The following is a 21,399-nucleotide window of genomic DNA, read 5'->3' on the forward strand; positions in this document are numbered from 1 at the left end:
GCAATAGTGTGGAGGTTTCTGTGATAATTTACGTAATAATATAGTAAAATTTGAGAAGTAGTGAGATTTTTTCATCCCGTCACTTCCAGAAGAAATTATTTGTTGTTTCTGCTATTTATTTGTTGTAGCTCATGCTTAATGAGCTTGTATTTTTGAAAATGGTTTACTGGAATTATCTGCTTGATTTATTTATAATTTTGTCAGTGTCATAAAGTAGTTTCAATATTATCGTGTATTGTGTTATGCCACAATATACTGTATCAAGTGTCAAAAGGTGTTTTCATAACAGGCCAATTCCCACACCCACAATGCACGTGTAAGAGTTTTTTTTTTTTTTTATAAAGCATACCTGATTTAACAATAAATCACTATAGGATCACATTTAATGCAAAAATTATCATTAGCAGTTGATAAACAAGATTTAAGCATGCGAAAATCTGGGAGCGATAAGTGACCCTCTATTGTGTGTTCGGACATCTGGTCAAAACTAATATTGTAATTTTTATTTATTGGAGCCGATCCCAGTTATTATGGGCGTGAGGCCGTTACACCCTGGACAATTTGCAGTTAATCACAAAGCTAATATAGACTGACAGACAACTCCTTACTCAGTTCTCACAGTGTACGCGTTTGACTTTTATGTTGAAAACCGATAGGCTTACTGATACATGGAAATATTTGAATGCTCTTTGTAAAACTAATACAATTTGCTTGAAAATTCCTACACACATTGAAATGTAATGAGGCAATGAGGCAACAGTTGTTTGTCAGTGGTGGAAGAAGTACTCAGTTGTGTAATTTAAGTAAGTACAGATGCATAAGAAAAAAAACACTCAAGTAAAATGATCACATGAAAAAATCTACTCAAGTATTAAAGCACCTCTCATACTGACATGTACTTTTTAGTGGAAGTATGTCACACATATTTTGATATCTAATAAAGCTTCAAATGTAGTGATTTTTATAAAGTTTCGTGCTGTGTTTTGTTCAAAAGAAACAACTGATCTTGTTATACTAGCTGTTTTTATTTGTTTAGCTGTTGTTATTTTTTTGTTTGCTCCAATTATGAATGTGTTAAAAATAAACCTCTCAGCCTTTTCAGCAGGTCTCAAACAATAAATGTAGTGAAGTAAAAGTAAATGTATCCACTGTAAAATGTACAGAAGTAAAGTGCAGATACATCAAATTTATATTTTACTACACATAATTTACTACTTTACTTTACTACTTTTGCTTTGTTATGTTCTGGTTATTTTCCAGAAACTCAAAGCTGATTTACAATCTCATGTTTTATTCAGTTACTCCTCCAGTTCTCATTTAGAGGTCGTAAACTAATGCTGAAACCACGACTACTATTTACATTTTAGTAGAGTAGATTAGTGGTGAAGTGTCTTGCCCAAGGACACAACAGTATGCTATGCTGTTATATAATTTGATCTATTTATTTAGTATGTGGTTCCGTGCTCATGAATTTATACACAGATCTATAAAAGCAGTGTCTTATAAGCACAACTGTATTGTCAGTCTGAAAGCACAAACAGAACTTTGTTTGTGGTGGGGACATCCGCCTGTTTAAAACCCAGGCGGCTCACAGCACAAGCTATAATTAGACTCTTCACTCCTGTCATCTTTAAATGGCTGCCACATCCTCTTTTCTTTCTTTTCTTCTTGTTTACCTCTCCTTTTTTCTTCCCCTTTTTCCAACAGCAACCTCCTCACACATCAGATATCGGCCTTAAAAAAAAGGTCAAACTCATTCACCGAAAATAATAGAATGCATTCATAAAAATCTGCAATCTCATACTATTGTTGAGTCTAAACTTACCATCCTGTGATCAACAGGAACGGTAACCATGGCGACGGGGGCAGTCAGGCTAACAGGAAGCTCGCTCTAAAAACACAACAATGAAAGAACCAGAGCTGCTTCCTGTTTCGGAGCTGACTTCGGGCTCCCATATCCTGCCTGCGCTCTTACACTCGCCTTTCTGCCATGGTGCCCTTGAGCAAATACAGGGCAGTCTTTTCAAATGTGGGTACAATGGTGTTGCCACGATATTAAAATTTCCAACTTCATTCCGATACTAAGGAATACCGATTTGGATACTGCACTGGTAAAAAAAAAAAAAAAAACACTTCTTTAGAGAATATAATCTAATTTTCAACATTAAATCATAGTCATTTCTGTGATATTAGCCTCCCATGTGGTCTTATATCCATGTAATCCCTTAATCCCTCAGTTGTCCTGTGGTCCATGGGCGTATACTAGTTTATTTGCTCTTATACTTGTTCTGATACAGCTCAAGATCATTCTAAACAGTTCACAAAAGGCTCATTTCTATCCTCTGAAAGGGACTTTTTAGTATTTATACCTGCTCAAATGAGTTTCGAATAGTTTCAGTATTAGTTTTAGTATCGATTAGGATCTGGGTTTCGATACTTTTGACAATCCCAGAGTAGAGTTTCCCCATTTGGACATTCAAACCCACTTCAGCGCTCTGACATCCATTAACAGTCTGGTTTAATGACTAACAGTGGCCCTGAAGGCAACACGCTAATGTGCAATCAAAGCACAGCGCACCTATTTAGAAGTATGGAAAAAACATTTATTCTTTTGGGCCATTTGTTTGTTTGTACAGAAACACAAACGCAAGTGAATTGTCTAATAATTTAGTTTCAGAAAACGGACCTTAAGAACTGGGTGTTGAAAGTTACGGTGCTAAAAAAAAAAAGTAGTTGCTAAATCAGCCTTGTGCAACACAGGATTTCTATGAATAGAGTCTGTTACTGACAGTTATAATCAGGCACGTTAAGAGACAAGAGAGGAAGAAGAATAAACCACAGTGATTAATGCTATAGTGATAAATGCAAAGTTCAGATAACGAAGAAAAATGCTATAACAGGACTTGTATTTGAAATGAGATGACAAGATTGACTGAGTTAGAGTAATATTTCTTCTTCTAAAAGTGCTGGTCTGCCATCATAACAAATTTTGTAATATATATATGTGATAAATGAAAATATTTAAACTACTGACCAAAAATCCAAGAGCAGATTTAACCACTTACCATCCACCCGCCCGCCGGCAGGCGATTTTCCCAAAAAAAATTTTACCACAAAAACTATTCTAAATCTACAGTATTGTTAAAACAAAACATGAGCTGCAATAAATAGCTAAATGAAATACTTAAGTACTTAGTTTGCATCTTTATAGCTTAAATCTTATCAAAAAGACAAAAAAATAAACAAAAATTTCCAATTAGTGCAAAGAAAAAGTCCTCATGATAAATACTGACCCAAAAAAATATTGTGCTTTCATATATTGAAAGATAAGGAGATATACTAATTATCATGACAAGCCTAGACAGCTGTAGTAAAAGTAGTCTGCTTTCTAATAACAACTCCCAAAAGGTTGATATTAGCAGAATTTAGAGTTATCAAAACTTAAAAAGCGTACCATCATTGGTTTATGATGTGCAGCGTTTTTTTAAATATAGATATACATATATTAGTTGCATTACATTTATTGAGGGCACACCAAGAATAACACTTGGTTTAGTAGTGGCTCATTGGTGGTGTGCATAGAGTAGAAACTCCTCATGAAGCTCCGGGAAGTAAAAGCTCCACATCTGTCAGTCTGTCCCAGCTGGAGTGTTGTCATGATACAAAAATGTCAAACTTGATTTCTAAACTAAGGAACACACTCGATATTCAAAACCAATTCAGATACCACAATGATGATGAAAAAAAAAACTCTTATTTTTCAACATTAAATATATTTTTTAATATCACTATGAGGTCTTATATCTGTGTAATTCCTCAGTCCTCCAGGTGTATGTGGTCTTAAATTAGTTCTGAAACAGCTTAAAATCATTATAAAGCTCAGGAAAGTTTCATTTCTGTCCTGCTGCTAACTCTATTTTTAGTATTGATACGTGTTGAAATGAGTATCTAGTTTCGATACTCTTTAAAGTATCGATTAATATCTGACTTTCAAACCATTTGACCACCCCACCCAACTGTGATCTCAGTATTCACTTATTTTCTCACGTATATTCCAGTTAAGGGTCACTATCACGTGTTGCACAATACAAGCTACATAAACAGACTTTATAGCATCCGAGACTACCACAAACTCTAGAAAAAAACCTTTACACAAAATCAATTGTGCTAAAAAAAAAGGGCTAGTCCAGCTGTTGTAGTACTTGTAGCGTGGTATCTCTCCTTCTCTCTCTCTCTCTCTCTATCTCCTGTCCCTCCTTCACCCTGAGGAATCCACAGCTGTCGCTCCCATTCAGTGCTCCTCTTCTTCTGCAGCAGCTGTCCAGACTGTGGTTTGTGAGTGCACAGAGGCCTGCCAGGCTACAACTGTCGCCAAACTATTTCTATATTTACGGCGCTGCTGCTCTGTTGGTGCATACTTACTGTTGGAGTGTAAATGCTGGCGTGTTTGGCTGTCGTCACATTTACCTTCTGCTCACTGTCGCTGGTCTAGTCCAAAGTTTGCGACTACTGTAAGACGACGTATAGATCACTTCACTTAAAGGTCCTATATTACACAAAATTGACTCTTCTGAGATTTAAGTCATGTTATAATGTCGTTACCTCTTTGAAAACATACCTGCAGTTGTGTTTTGTTTCATTCACACGTTTGAGTAATGCTGCATTATTGGGCTGTAGTTTTACCTTTTACATTTTGTTCTGCAGAAATTATTCAAATGAGTCTAGTGAAGGTGTATGGAGTTTAAAAACAAAGTGGAGGACTTCCTGTATTATGGCATGACAAGGTGGAACAGAGTGATTTGTATTTGAGAGAAGAAATAAAATGCAGATTAAATATGCAGATTTTGTGTGTTAAACGCGTGAATGAAACAAAACACCACTCCAGGTATAGATCAAAAACATAGATTAAAAACGTAAAACCGTAAAAGAGGCCCTTTAATCAACGAAACTATCTCACATCCTTTAACTTCATGGTTAAACTAAAGGTAAAAAACAACACTAGTAAAGCCAAAGATAGCACAGTTTAAATACTTATCTATTTCCCTGTACTTGCTGTGCAGTTACAACTCAGATTACAAGAAATTTGCATAACTACTTCACTATAAACATCAGTCGTGGACTCATGTGGTTCTATACTTGAGAGAGTAATAGTATTAATGTTGCCAAGCATGTCCAGAATTCTATTTAGAATCTCTATTTTTGTTATACAGAAGAATATCAGTCTGGCCCCCACTCTCTCTGTGGCACGGCTGTATAATCTGAAATAGTTTAGTGCTACACTCATTGATTCTGTGGAAACCTGCAATGTTTTTCAGTCCCTTGTGATATTTTTTTCCTTTTTGTTTTAATAAAGATAGACCATGTGTGTCCCTGATTGGCTAATCCAGCTGTCAATCACTCCTCGAACTCCCTTCCGAACTCGCAGAGATTCACTGTTTTTTGTTGTTTTTTTTCCGGGTTAAATAAAGGTTAAATAATTTAAAAAATGAATAAATAAAAATATTTTCAAGTATTGGAGAAGTGTATTAATGTGGAAATGACTAAAAGCATGTCTTCATAAAATATAATCGAGGTTTTAAAATGATCACCTGTCTAATCTCCCCGTACTGTTCAGAAGCTTGTCTGTTATGTACTTTTCCATTTCACTCTGTCATGTGCCCTATACCTTAATAAAGTTTAAAAATAACCAAACAAAAAACGATTTCCAAGAGCTAGGTCATAAAACTACATACACCATCTGTTACCCATAATATCCACCTGTTATCTTCAACAACAACTTTCATTTGTGTAAATATTATCACAAAGCGCCCAGTCTTATTGCAGCTGCCACAGAAGCAAATCAATAAATTACATGTCTATAGGGTGACTCCCGGTTTCAATTACATGCTTCTAAATTTAGCCTTTTATTTGTGATTTATGGCTTTGGTGCAGTCTTGCGTGCTATTACATCCTGTATCTGCCCCTTCCTTTTGCACAGGTGCTATGGCTTCAGCAGAACATACCAATATCACTCCCATTTGCATAACTCGCTCAAGAGACACACTCCCCACAGCTATATTCGGCAAGCATTCCTGATGGGCCCGTCATGTTTTTGACTCAAGTCGATGTTGCAACTAGCCTGGAGCTTGAAACTTCATACTCATTCATTAGAAGCACACTTACTGCCAAATGAGGTGTGACTGTGGGGGACTCCAGGTGTGCAGAGGTGGTGAGAGAGACAGAGTGATGGTGATGGAGAGAGAGACAGGGACAGACAGGGACATTTTGATGACAGAGCATGATGACAGGATTGAGAGTGTATCTAGTTTGTTTGTTTTACTATATTGAAACTGGAGAAAGTAAAAGTAATTTTCAGTTCAGAGTACACAAGCGAACCTTCTCTGAATAAATACTATGTTGAAAGCAATAAGGGAGTCACTTACCTGTGTATTAGGTGTGAAAATAATGCACACTCAGATACTAACAATATTAACACTGTTACCTACTAAATACTAATCATGTGAAAAAGTATCAGTACATACAAACATACATAACACGGGAAAAAACATGTTTTTTTTTTCTGAGTTGTAGAATGGTCTTGAGTAGATGTGTGCAAAAATATTGAAATATCGATATATCGTATAGTTTAACGTGATGATACAGTATCGATATCATGGGCTGCTGTATCGATATATCGCCAAGAGTATGGTATGGAGTTTGGTATACTTTACTAAATTATTTAGCGACAGTGCTACAGTTTTGTTGTTTGTTCAGACTATGGAAACTCATTTATGTGACACATTTGATGTTAATTGTTTTGATGATTAAAATGGGTGTGTTTCAAATTAACTTTGCACAAGAAGTGATTTAACAAAGACTTTTAGTATCACAGCCATGATTTAGCCTTTATTTTTTATTGAACTGTATTGAATCGATTTGAAATATATCGTATTGAATAATATTGAATCGCAAGCTCACTGTATCGAGATATGTATCGAATCACGTCTTATGTATCAAGATATGTATCGTATCATGGCTTATGTATCGAGATATGTATCGAATCATGGCTTATGTATCGAGATATGTATCGTGTCATGGCTTTTGTATCGAGATATGTATCGAATCATATCTTATGTATCGAGGTATGTATCGAATCATGGCTTATGTATCGAGATATGTATCGTATCATGGCTTATGTATCGAGATATGTATCGAATCATATCTTATGTATTGAGGTATGTATCGAATCATGGCTTATGTATCGAGATATGTATCGTGTCATGGCCTATGTATCGAAATATGTATCGTATCATGGCTTATGTATCCAGATATGTATTAAATCATGGCTTATGTATCCAGATATGTATCGTATTATGGCTTATGTATCGAGGTATGTATCGAATCATAGCTTATGTATCGAGATATGTATCATGTCATGGCTTATGTATCGAGATATGTATCTTACCATGGCTTATGTATCGAGATATGTATCGAATCATGGCTTATGTATCGAGGTATGTATCGAATCATGGCTTATGTATCGAGATATGTATCGTGTCATGGCTTATGTATGGAGCTATGTATCATATCAGCAATTTCTGAAATGATACCTAGCCCTAGTCTTGAGCCATAGCTGAACTTGTATAACACCACATGGTAATATTATATACTTTTGTCAAATAAAATTGTGCTTTTAGTGTCAGTGTAGTATTGAACGGTATCAAACCTTTTCCATGGTGCAAAATTGAGGTATGAAATGTTTGAATCATGACAACCCTGCCGTATGTTTTAATAAACATGTACTTTTGTTATTGATGGGGTTATGGATAGCTGGGAATATGGAAGAAAATGTATTTGATTTTTTTCCTCATACATAAAGCCTTATTTCTGTTCACTTATTTGCACAAAAACACACCTTGGCATGTGTATTTTAAACATTGTGTAAACTGCCATTAAACATTAGATGAGTCACTATAACATAAATGCTCATAAATGACTCTCCTTTAATTATAACTGTGATAAGCAGCTGATTGAGATATACTGCTACACCACATTTTTATTATGTGAGCGTTTCAAATCAAAAATAGCTCCAAGAGAAGTCGCCCGACTGGTCTGCTCAGCTCATTCCATGGGGCAGGCTGGAGACATTAGAAACTTTATTGCTCCCTCTGGGCAAATTCTGATTTTCGGAGCAAACTGGTCGAAGGTCATGATTGGTTGCAGACAGGCATCTAAGTATCAGTTATGAAAAAGCAAAAATCCTGATAAAAATGTGTTTATATATTGAATTTGTTTTCTAAGAATCAGTTTCTGTGTTATTTAGTTCTAGGTTTTAGACATTTGAAATAGTACAGTGGGTTTTATTTTCATGTTAAATTTAAAATTGGACTGCGGAAAAAGTATTCATCTAAGTGCAAAAAAATGAAAAATCCTGATAAAAATGTGTTTGCTATAAATCAGTTTTCTTTTCTGTTTAGTTCGAATGTAGATCTTACAACTTTTGGACATTTGAGATAGTACTAGAAGAGTAGATTTTTTTCATGGTTAATAGGACTGAGAAATGTATTCAGTATTCAGTAATGTATTCAGTTTTTTGTTTATGCTCACGAACCTTATTAGTAGTTGACATAATAATTTGTTTGTTTGTTTGTTTTTTAACTAAGAAATTCAATCATATTGGAAATGGGGCTTGATCTACATGAAAAAAAAAAGTTTTGCAATTTCACCCTGACCAAAATTGGGGTGTGTTCTTTGATCTGAAGGTGCAGACACACAAACAAAAGAAACAAAAAAACCCACAATCATAAATTCATGATGATTCACCTTTAAAGTGTAACTGAAGTATCTGCTTCTTCTCAAAGTTCATATATTTCTCTGTGATTTGTTAAATAGACCTGTCACTCGCTCAGGAGCGTGAGACCAATACGAAGAGTGGGTGCGGAAAAGTGCCTGTATTAGAGCTGTATTAAACAAAAAAGCACTGAATCAAGAATATAATGAAAACAGCAAAACATCAGGGGGACCAGACCATATCACCCAGTTTAATCTGAGTGGGAAAACTGAAATTATGAATTGGAAAACAATTTGTAATTCCATCATTGCGAAACGAGGCTAAAGACATCATATTATCTGTACTTAAGAGCTGTTTAACTTAGCAAGAAGTTAAACTCTGAATCAGATATTCTTTAGAAAACAAAACTAACTCTTACTCAAGTCTAGGTTTCCCACTGTTAGCAGATTTGACGATAACTAACTTAAATCTTGCTGCAGACAGGAAATCCAGCGAATGGGCACTCTGTCCTTTGTCCAAACCCTGCTCTTTCATCACCGCTGTCCTTCATCAACTTCAAACACATTCTCCACATTTCCCCGGGCAGATAAAGCCCCTCCACAAAGCAGTGCTCGTGAAGGATCTCCTGCTATCTTACAGGAGACCTCTTAACTTTATTGATGTGATACTCATCTAAATGTGGAATCTAAAATAACAAACAAAGCGTGACCTCCGAGCCAAAATAGTCAAAGATTAGTCATGGTTACTGATGATGAAGAGAACAGTGTGGAGTTTTCGGGCAGGTGAAAGGTGCAGATAAGGCTAACTGCTTGGATCAAAAGTGAAAAAATATATAAAGCGGATGCAGCAGGTTTAAAAGGATGAGCCTCAGTGGACTGAAATTGATAGCAACAAATTCTGAACAGTGTGGCCTGGTGAGAATTCTGTCTCTTGTTATTGCAGCTCTTTAGGAGTCAGCAAAGAACAAACAACAATAATGCCGTGCGACTGAAGCAAATGCACTTTCTGAGTCACAGTTTCTACTTACTTGGAAATATGTATTCAGTGTGCTAAATGATAATAACTGAGCGATACTTAGCTTCTCACTTCATTTGCTTTGCTGAAGATGTACCAGGCCTGGTTAGTACTTGGATAGGATCTATTATTATTATTATTATTATTATTATTATTATTATTATTATTACAAAGATAGTTTGGTTGATTGCGTACTCCAAATATTACTTATTTCATAAAAATCCCTCCAAATGTCCCTACTATCTTTTATTATCGCAAACATTTACAAATTGCTATTATATCAAACAGACAAAGTCAGTCTCTTCACTAACACAACCCTAAGTTAAAAAATGTCCACATCAGGTGATGTGTTCTATGTTCCTTGAGTGTTGTTGTATTTTCCATTCCTTTGAATGGTTAAAAGATAACACGTTCTGAGAAGAGCGCCTTCATGAATATGCGCAGTCACACTCTGCTGTCTGTACAGAGCACAAAAGAGGAGGAATTAAGATTCTTGCTCTGCACTGGTCTGGGATCTGCATCCACTCCACTCTGAGAGCCTCAAAGAGCCACTGATACACAGGAGACTTAGATCACACATGACAGTGCACATCATGAAGCTGAACCAAGATGCATTTTCAGGAAGGAAGTAGTAAAAAATGAAAAAAAAAAAAAAAAAAAGTATGACAATTTTGAGATATGTTGCAAGATCCTGAGTCTTTGCAACTATGCTTTTGACACTTTGCTCATTCTTTTCCATTTCTGTTATGTTTTAGGTCAACTGCTTGGAATATTGAAAGATTCTCTATGAGAGTTTAATGCCATTCAATGGAAAATTCCAGACAAAGCCAAAACATGTCCATGGAGACATGCAGGTGGCCGACCCATCACCAAAAACGATACACATACATGCATCTTTACCCAAAAACTCCAAACTTTCTAGTGTTGTATTTCACTAATTGTTCAGTACAATACCAAAATACTAGTCCTCCTGAATATTTTAATACCATCTTTAAAAGGTCATTTTCCAGAAACTAATTGAATTCTTCAACAATGAACTGTGCACCATGTTCCCACACCCACGCACACCACTTAAATAAACAGCCATTGTGCTTGCCTCATCCTCCATTGGACACTGGCTTCTTGTATAGCCTGCAGCTCAGTCAGATGTGCAGTCAGGAGTGTGTCCACATGAATGAAGGAGATCTGTTTACATCAGAGAGCTATCTGATCCCAGGTCAGTGTCACTCACCCGCTCCTCTGGAGTCAATGTGATCTGTCCATTACGCTGCATCTGAGGTCAGACCGGATCAAAATACAGAAGAGCCTATTCTGATAAGGGCCAGACAGAAGAGATCCAATATCTAATATGTCTGCATTGTCTGGAAGATGGGGCAAATGATTACATCACCTATTATCAAAATAGAACACTAATTAACCCAGACTCCCATATTACAATGCAAAAAGCAATATCTGGGTTAAGTCAAAAATACTTAAATCAAGAACATTTTACTTTATTTTAGAAGATACAACTTGAAAAGTAAAATTATCTACCAATAGAAGAAGTGCATTTTTCTTAATTCAAGCGACATTAGAGTTTGTTCCTTATTTTAAATGCAAAGAGTTGTTTTTATTAAGTGTAGTTGCATGTATTTTTATATTTAAATAACAAAAAGTCTCCACTGATAAATCATTTTACTTGTAAAGTGAAATCGTAATCAAATCATGATAAAACTTCCTTAATTCAAGTAATCTCAACTTGGCTAGATTTTAGTTTCTCTTTTCACTTTTCAAAATAAAACAGAACACACAGCTATGCAAGGTTATACTTATGAATAAAGTGCAAGGCTTTCTGTTCATGCATCACCTCCTCTCTGGGTTTATTTTTAGTCCATCTCAATTATTTTGTTGTTCTCAGGGTTTCAGGGAGATGTGGTATAAGGTATGTTTATCTGTTGAGTTTTGTAACAGTTTTGGTCCCCATTGTTGCACCATTTGTCCAAACTCTCTGTGGTTATAATGATGCAAAGTTCTCACGCTGAGCTCTGAAAACGTTGCTGTTCTACATCAACATAAGCTGTGTTAACAACTGCAAAAGAAGCTCATACTCCCAATTCAGCTGAATCATTTGATCATAATTTATTGCACTTAAGTCCATTTATTGTACCGCCACAAACCCTTAGTCTAGCGGTAACTCACTGACCACAGCCGGGAGCTTTCAGCCCAGAGGTTAATACAACTGCCATTGATTTGACACAGTAATAAAACGTTAAGGACACTGCTCCCTCAGGATCTGGTACAATTTGTAAGTACAACACAAAAAGAAAGTACACACACAGCATGTATCAAGTATAGCTGTGCCCTCAGAAAAAGCACAGAGCCGTGGGGCCCGTGGGGGGTATTATGTAACATTAGCCCCTGACATATCAAGTGATTTCACGCACCTCCAGGCCGGACAATCGGACCATTTGTTCAGCCGGTCAAAAATAGCCGCCTGGTTCATTGGCGTCTACTATTACCAGCTCTCTAGATCAGACACAGTAGAGTTAAGACTGAGAAAATAGTCAAGGAGATGGGAGACCAGCATTACTATTATTAGGTCAATTTAAAGAGGCACTGAGCAATATTTCTGGTGAAAGATTTGCTGCCTGCTCATCTCTCTGGAAATGTTATTGCTTTGACTTGAATGTTCCCTTAGATGAAACCTATCTATTACAATTTAGATCTGTGGAGAGTCGCCCCCATTTCACAGAAAGAATTAATGTATTTTTGATCAATAGAAACATCCGTACTGAATAAAAGCTCGATGAATATGTTATACCATGGAACATTCCAGACAAAGCAATTACATTTTCATTGAGACAAGTATCATAAACCTCTCACGATAACTCATTTTGACGTTCCATATATTACTGAAATAAAAATAAATGATAAACGGTAATATTGAAACCAAATCATAAAGCACAATTATTTTCAATATGCTGCAGAATTACAACACTTAAGCAACTGGTTTGTGTGATTTTAGTTCAGAATTCATCCTTCTACAGCTTAAATTTGATCATATTATATAAAAAAAAGTCCCACTAGTACGAAGAAAAGGTCCCCACAATAAATATTGATCCTCAAAAATTATTGTTTCATTTATAGTATATTGAACGTTAAGACAAAACAGTAATTATGATGGCAGGCCTAGAAAATAGTCAAGAAGATGGGAGACAACCAGCATTACTAATATTAGGAAAGTTAAGTTATGCTAAGATAAAGTTATGATTATGATAGGTTAGTCAGAAAGTAGAAGAAAGTTAAAGGTCCTGTATTACCAAAATTTACTCTTGTGAGCTTTACGTCATGTTGTGTCATCAAAAACGTACATGGAGTTGTGTTTTGTTTCATTCACACGTTTGAGTAATGCTTTAATATCAGTCTGTCTACATCTAAAAAGCTCAAAAAAAACTTCTGTGATTTTGCAATGTCATGAGGCTGTAGTTTTCAAGTTAACAGCTCCTTTTACCATTTGTTAAGCAGAGATTATTCCAGGACTGAAATGATCCAAATGATCCCAGTGAAGGTGTATGGAGTTTAAAACTTCCTGTATTACCACATGACATCACAATGAGTTTTCTGTTTGCTTAAATATGCAGGGTTGGTGTGTTAAACATGTGTTGACATGAAACAAAACGGAACTGCAAGTAAAGTTGTGATGAGGAAACAACATAACAGATCAGAAAAGTGTGTAATATGCAATACAGTTAAAGTATTTATGATGACTTGAACATGATTGTTTGGCATAGAAGACACCATATCTACAATTATAGCTGTTTTTGTGCACAGCTGTTCCTACTTAGAAACCAGAAATACAAAATCATAAATAACATTTGATTTGATCCAAAGGATTAGGCATTTTTTGCATTGTTGAGTGCACTATCAGGACATTTTGGGCATGCCATGGGTATGTGCAATCCAATATACAGTCACTATCATTGAGTTGCAACATGACTAAGCATTAAAGTTTCTAAATGTTTTATACAGCTAAGTGAGTCATGTGGCGGTAATAGTAAACACAGATCAAAGTTAAATATCAGCAACTGAATAATACATAGGAGACTAGACTAAAGTTGACTTTGCTTCTCAGCTCATTTCAATGGAGCAATATTTCATCATCATTAAAAAAACATAACAAAACTGCAAAACATATATAACTGAAGTAGCCTTGACAATCCTGAAGTATTTTATTCAGAAACACACCGTCCAGACATAGACAATGTTAATGTATGCTTCTAAAACAGTCCCAGTGGAATCAGTATGATCTGTAGAGCAGAACAAGCAGCAGGTGGAGGACAGAAGAATGCTAAGGGATGTTAGGGGATTAGCGCGTTATCCAAGTCCCCTCCATAGCAGCCAAAACTAGAGCTGTTACACCTGCAAAGAACTGATTTAGTACTTTGAATTTCTGTTCTCCACAGACACGTACTGCCACCAATGACCAAAACATGTTTCTATCCAATTCTAACATCTACCTGTCTTCAAATATAATGTATTTTGACATTTCTGTGTTTTAAAAGGTCAGACTGAGAATTCTGAAAGCATTACTCCATTACTTGTGTTTTCTCTTTATTTATAGTTATTTAAAGGTGCACTACGTAACTTTTTGGTTGGGGGTACGTCACCTACTTGTTTCTATGGAAATGGAATGTTCCACAGCATGACATTAAACAGCTCTACCTTACATTTATTATGTTTACATGTGGTTTTATTGCTCAGAAATACCCCCCAAAAACAGGCTTTCTGACTGTGAGCAGGGTAACTTGGTCTGGTTTTGTCTCCATGAGGTTTAAAACCATACTGTGAAACATTCCAGACAAAGCAATAACATCTCAAAGCATCTGATGGACCCTCCGCCAGGAAAGTTACACAGTGCACCTTTAAGTTAGTACACAAAAAAATTCAGTGGTCGTGCTTAAATACCTTACCCTACATGGCCCACGATATCATTGGAAGTCGCTAGAGTTACACCTGAAATAAGTTTTTTCTCTTGGTTTTATCTTGACCCCAGTGAAGGAGCAGGCCTTACATAAGAGTTACTTACTGCAGCCTTTTCATTACTGAGAATCCTTCATTATGGTGGAGAGCCGGAGCTGAACAGAGCGTGAATGGGATTAAGTCTATCTTGGCAGTCTCGAGTAGTTCAAATGACTGCTGGAGATGGAGTTTTTATAACAGCGGTTTCGCAAGTGGCACACATCTGTTCCTGCCCTCTACCACCTTTCGCCAGGCTGCCTGAGAATATTCAGTGTGTGTGTCCGTGTGTGTGTGTGTGTGTGTGTGTGTGTGTGTGTGTGTGTGTGTGTGTGTGTGTGTGTGTGTGTGTGTGTGTGTGTGTGTGTGTGTGTGTGTGTGTGTGTGTGTGTGTGTGTGTGTGTGTGTGTGTGTGTGTGTGTGTGTAGGGGGGACAAAAGGAGAACAGTTGGCTCATGTGGACACATGTAACCAGATGCTGCCTTCATGGCCCTGACCTCAGTGGGTTTTTCCACCGCCACACACTCACATATACACTCACATATAGTGGGCACATAGTAGGTCCATGGAGAGTGATCCCAGCCTGGTACCATTCACACACTCATGCATTGTAATCCTACACAGGGTGATCAAGAGCTGGAGAATGCTCTAATCTGACACACAAAGAGGCGGCCGGATGGGAGGGTTGGTGTCACTGTATAATTAAGTCAATAGGTGCATTAATACATCATACAAATCCATAAACGTGTAATTTCGCTAACTATTACTAACGAACCAAATAATTTTTGGGATGAGCACTGTTTGCAAGCTATATTGTGCAACCAAAACTTTACTGAGACTTCAACATTGAGCACCAACAGACAGCGTGGAAAGAAGGAGTGTTGACATCTCAAACGGGAATACAAAAGTGGAATAGAGTCAGGAAGTTTGTGTTGCAAACTGGGCTTAAGGTAAGATGTTAGCAAACATTTGCTTACAGTGACTATTTATGCTCTTAAGTCTCTCATATCTGGCCAGATGCTGAGCTTTTATTTTCACAGCAGAAGTTAAGAGGTGTGAGAAATTCCATATTTACTTCAAAACAATATTATTACTGCTGTCTCAAAAATGTGTTTTTATTTATTTTCTAAACATATCTTGGCAGAGGCAGGCTTGGGAGCAGTGTGCTTGCTTTGTTTACTTTTCTACAATGACTAAAAATATGCTTTTATTGACTAAAATAATAATGTTGATAATTATTCTGTTATAATAAATTAATTACTATCACAGTTATAAATAATGTTTCTCCAAGGATTGGTCCAGTTAGTTTGCCTGGTGGTGTCACTTGCTTTTCTCCATAATGATAGAGTTTAATGCCATACTTTAGAACATTCTAAGCACAGCACTAACATTTTCATGGAGGAAAGCAAGTGATAGATCCCCACCAAAAATGTTACATACTGCACCTTTAAATATGTATAGTATAATGCATTTTGAAGGTTTTGCATATCGAAAAGAATACATCATCTTTCTAGTTTCTAATGTCGCATATCTTCCAATCACTATCAGACAAATACCAAAGCTCCCTCCTCTGACGCTTCCCACATCTCCTCGCTCTCATAATTAAGTAGGACCTGGGGCAGAACGCACATCAGACGGTCCCCATCTTTCCAGCGGGCCCCACACCTGCTCTGCACTTTACTGCGCCTTTTGGAGAATCAAGCCACTTACATCACTCACTGGAAAAATGCTGTCAACCCAACAGAGAGAAGGGCCTGTGTGTCATATGTGTACGCTTAAAAAAAAAAAAAAAAAAAAAAAAGACATCGTAAAAAAGGACAAGATGAAGCCTTCCTGCCTCACCGCACACTGTAGAAGACTGGCAACATTTTTCCACATCAACCTTTCTGACAGTCATGTTAACAAGCCCGAATGCCACTTTTACTACCCAAAACAAGACACAGCGGCTCATTAGAACACAGTGCTTTAAAGAGACACGAACCTTTTAATGTCCGGAATATGATGTCCTCTTGGTTTATCTTTATGAAGCTGTTGACAGTGTGGGGTCCATCTGTGCAACAAAATAACATATTAAGATACAGGTAACAAAGCGTGTTTAGTAAAAAATAAATACATAAAAATTGTGGTTGACTATAGACATGCTCTGTGCTTCAGTTTTGTGACTGAAAGAGGGAGCGTCGCTGGTAAGAGCTTTCAGATTTAGTACAATATTGTGCAAAAACTTCTATAATCAAGTAGTATATATTGAAGTACTAGTAAACAGCACTGTCTTTATTAAAAAAGAAAATAAAAACTGTCCAGGCACTCCCAAAACTAGAGCTAACTCAGTCCATGTGTTATTCTTTCTGTTGTTGTGCATATAAATAATCCAACATATAATAATCCAAATAAAATAATTAGTCAGATAATACAAAAAAATGTGGTCAACAACACTGACCGGTTAATCCACTAAACTCCTAAAGGGCTACAATGCAAATTTTCACTGTTTTGATGACTGACCTACCCTAATCCTGCTTCTACCAAAGTTGATCCAAGCCATAAACATTTGTGGACTAGCTTAAGCCTGCTGTTGTACACCCCACCCCATGTTTACATTGCACTGGCTTATGATAGTTTCCTTTGGACTTGCATGAACCATAACCACAGTCGTATCACTTATAGTATTAAAGCAAACATGTCACAGTCAAAAAAGATGTTTATCTCTTGTGGGGAATTATTTTTAATGCACCACCGAGATCGTGGCCAGTGACTGACAGACAATATTGTATAAAGGAAATGGGGTAGGAGATTTAAAAAAAACTAAAAAGCTGCAATTGTGAATAACACAAAAACTATAATGCTGCGTTTACTGGCAACAAGAAAGGAGAGAACGAATTTGACACTTATTAATGGTTAGTTCTGTGGCTATTGATTTATGTCACATTAAAAAAAATGTTTAATTGTCAACGTTAGATGAAAACATTGCATTCGAGCAGAGTGACCAGACATCCCCATTTACCCGGAACAATCCCAGTTTTGAGCCCTGTGTCCCCTGTCCCAGCAGATTTATCCAAAACCAGTGATTTGTCCCAGTTTTATACAAGAAATGCCCCAGGTGTGTCTATTTTTGACCAATCTGATCCCTGCCAACAGTAAAGAGAGGCATAAACTGTCAGAGAAATGTCAGAAAAGCTGCTTAAAAATGATGAAAACACAAAGATAATATGACTATAGTGACTCACCAAGCGCAAAACGATTCTCTTTAATTACGCACTCGTTTCACAATTTTATTATTACCAATCACAACAAACCAGTGATGTCACAACAATTTTTTATTTTGAAAATCTCGTCACCTACATTAGAGACTACATACTATTAGAAGGTAATTATATAAAAAATGATTAATACAGGCAAAATATAATTTATATGTTTTTTGTCTTGTAATACAAACTTAACCAAATTAACTAAAAACTACTTCACTTCACTTTTAATTTCAACAAGTAAAAAATAAAAGTTGTTATTACGGCGTAAACAGCGGCACATCAAGGCTACTACAAAGACGTACACGGCGCCGTTCGCTTGCTGCTATTGGTCAGTTGCCTCACGAGCGCACGATGCAATGAACCCCGCAGATAAAACAACGCGAACACCTGTGCAGGAAGTCAGAACCCGCCAAAGCGAAATGTCAACCCCAAACACGACACATTCCCCGAGTTAAAATGCTCTCACTAACTCCCAGCTGCAGCCTGTCACCGCTGCGTTACCCTACCTTGCAAAGACAGCAACCTCCGGAAAACTTTTAAGCTCCTACAACACTTCAACTCCGCAGAATAGTTCGCATAATCCGGTTAATACGGTTACAAGCCCCGGGAGCATCCGCGAGCGAAGCCCCCAAAACGCACGGGCGGAGGAGAGCGTGCGTAAGAGCGTCCGTGTGTTTGTCACTCACTAGAAGACTGTAGCCTACAAAAGGAGGAGGAAAAGAAAAAGGGCTGAGCTCAGTCAAGTTCCACAGCGAGAAAGGAGAAGTCCGTCCCCTCCGAGTCCTGCCCCTGCTCTCTTCAACCTCCCGCTGACAGAAATAGCAAGCGAGGCGGGCCCCACCAAAAATAGCTTTGACTTCACGCAGACCTTCGCGACTATTGTTTTGCCGCGCTGACAGACGCTTATTGGGCGCGCGTCGCAGCCAATCAGAAGGTGACTTCTGCTCGATTCTAAACTTGTGCCACGATCTAGACTTGACAATGTGCATCAAAGAATGGGGCAGTTTGCGGTGGCTCCATCTGCTGTTGTAACCCGGGCACCAGCAGGAAGAGGCAGAGAAATGTGAGTCTATATAAGCCTACGTCTGCGCGCTCAAGGAATGCTACTCTAATAAAAGACTTGTAAAGAAACACAATGATTTCATGCTACTTTTAGCCACCATTATAGTCATTATATAGCTATGATGATGTTTTGCCCTACATAACCAGCCTATGCTATTGTTATCCATGGCCTGTGTGTCTATTGTTGTGCATAGATGTGCACTGAATTTAATACTAGCCCTAGTATTTAGTATTTATTTATTTATTTGAGCACAATTTTCCAAACATTACAGTAAATGCGTTGTGATTTCAGTGCATAGCTGAGTAAAAAAAAAAAAAAAAAAAAAGTATATATAATCGTAACATAGTTTGCATATCACAATTATTGGCTTGGCTTTTATTCAGCAGGTCTAAAGCTCTTTCTGGTTGCAATAGCACAAGTTTGGACCTTTTATGGTGTAACTGAAAATCATATCTGCCTTTTGTAAGTGAAATTTACCTTTGCATTCGACTCATCACCTCATCAAGATTAATGGCGGCTAAAACGATGTTGGTATTACTTTGTATTTCTGGGTTTGTGAGGAGCGATTGTAAAACCTTTAAAACGTATTAGTGATTATATAGTAGAACTTAAACACAAGAATTGTTATTTCAATGTAAAAATTACCACTGTTGTTTTAATATATTTTACTACCAAAAGAAGTTATTTTTTTCAGGGTAGCAGTTTATCTAAATATATTTAAAGGGCCCATATTATGCTATTTTCTGGTCTATGTTATAATGTTCCTCATTAAAACATAGTTTGTTTTGTTTCATTCACACATTTTTAACGCACAAACCCTGCATATTTAGACTGAGTTCTTCTCAAAACACTCTCTTCCACATTGTGATGTCATGTGGTAATACAGGATGTGCTCCGCTATGTTTTAAACTCCGTACACCTTCACTACAGCCCTGGAAGTCGACTGAACTAAAGGTGAAAGGTAGCTGTTCACTTGAAAACTACCACTACATGACATCACAAGGTGGAACAGAGCATTTTGAGTTTTGGAGATGTACAGACTACAGACTAATAATAAAGGATTACTCAAACATGTGTCTGGGCGGATACAGCATTATAACATGACTTAAAGCTCACAAGGGTCAGTGCGCAATATAGGACCTTTAAGCTACCCTGTCAGCAGTTATCTACTTGACATTTAATATTGCTGGCCTGCGCAAAGGCTTTTGGTAGAAGTACAAAATATTCATCTATTGCCATGCCTTACATCAGAACCAATCGAAGTCAAACAAACAGAACATACCTGAGATTCTCAGGCTTGTGTGGGCTACAACAACTTGCTCATAAAAGGACAAAATAGAGGTTCCTCCAGAAATGTCCCCCTTGTCTGTTCTATTAAAAGTGCTCAGTGTAAGTTTTCTAGTGGAGGGTCTGTAGATTTTATTGCTTTGCCTGGAATGTAATACAATATAGCATCAAAAGTACTAGTATCTCTTTAAGGTTAGGGTTTGCTCAAAAATACACAAAAACCACTGCCTGGGTTTGCCTTTTCGTAGATCTGACTTGTAACTTGACCTGGTTGTGCCATCTTCTAAACCAGTTTGCTCAAGTCTAATATACTGTGGAATATTCTATAGGCTATCACCGGAAAAGTTACACAGTGCACATTTAAATTTAAGGAAATTCCAAAAGCACGTTTCCCTGTATTTTACAGGTAAAACACTTCCTTATCTTTAGACTTTTTACCGCATGTCCATGAATTAGAACAGTTTCACATTCTCTGCCGATAAAACGGGGCACAGGGCATTCCAGCCACATAGGAGGAAGTCAGGCATCCTGTGTGTGTAAATCACGCTCAATTGCACAGCAGATAATAGAGTGAAGCACGGTGACGCGGTTCTGACTGTGTTTTTCTGGTGATCCGCATATTTTCTGTAGAGCAACAGGCTGTTTACTGTTTACAAGTGCTAATATACAGGCCCATGGACATTCTTTAGGTGCACATGACAGCCAGCATCACTAACAACTCAGCATACCAACGTTACAAACTGTTGGAAGACAAAGTCAATGTTGCTTACGTTTAAGAAAAAAAAAATACAGAACTTCAATCATTTGCAGCATGTTTCGTGTTGAATGTTTGTTTGTCATTATGTGTTTTTTTTACTGCTCAAACTAATTGCCCCCTGGTGGGATTAATAAAATCTGAATCTGAAGCAAACAATGAAATTCAAAACTAATAAACAGCAGAACCATATTAAAGCAATAAATATGATAACAAATGTAACCCCATTCAATGCCCAAATGAAACAGATAATTAAAAGGCCAAAAACATGCAC

At 37.1% G+C, this 21,399-nt stretch overlaps 1 protein-coding gene across 4 annotated transcripts in view; it reads right to left on the reverse strand.

Annotated features, from left to right (window-relative positions):
• Positions 1-18,872, reverse strand: part of hdac7a (histone deacetylase 7a) — a 55,967-nt gene extending 37,095 nt beyond the window's left edge. Inside the window, exons 1-2 of one of the 4 annotated variants that reach the window (XM_055165748.1) lie at positions 18,708-18,872; positions 16,761-16,829 (exon numbers count right to left, since the gene is read on the reverse strand). The gene's annotated coding sequence lies outside the window, so the exon portion shown is untranslated. Of the gene's footprint in view, positions 1-16,760; positions 16,830-18,527 lie in introns of all 4 variants that reach the window. The other 3 variants (XM_055165747.1, XM_055165750.1, XM_055165749.1) reach the window with 3 other exon arrangements.
• Positions 18,873-21,399: the final 2,527 nt, after the last annotated feature.

Source organism: Boleophthalmus pectinirostris, unplaced genomic scaffold (genome assembly GCF_026225935.1).
Source record: "Boleophthalmus pectinirostris isolate CB_2022bp ecotype Guang Dong unplaced genomic scaffold, ASM2622593v1 HiC_scaffold_8, whole genome shotgun sequence".
In the NCBI taxonomy this organism is placed as follows: domain Eukaryota; kingdom Metazoa; phylum Chordata; class Actinopteri; order Gobiiformes; family Gobiidae; genus Boleophthalmus; species Boleophthalmus pectinirostris.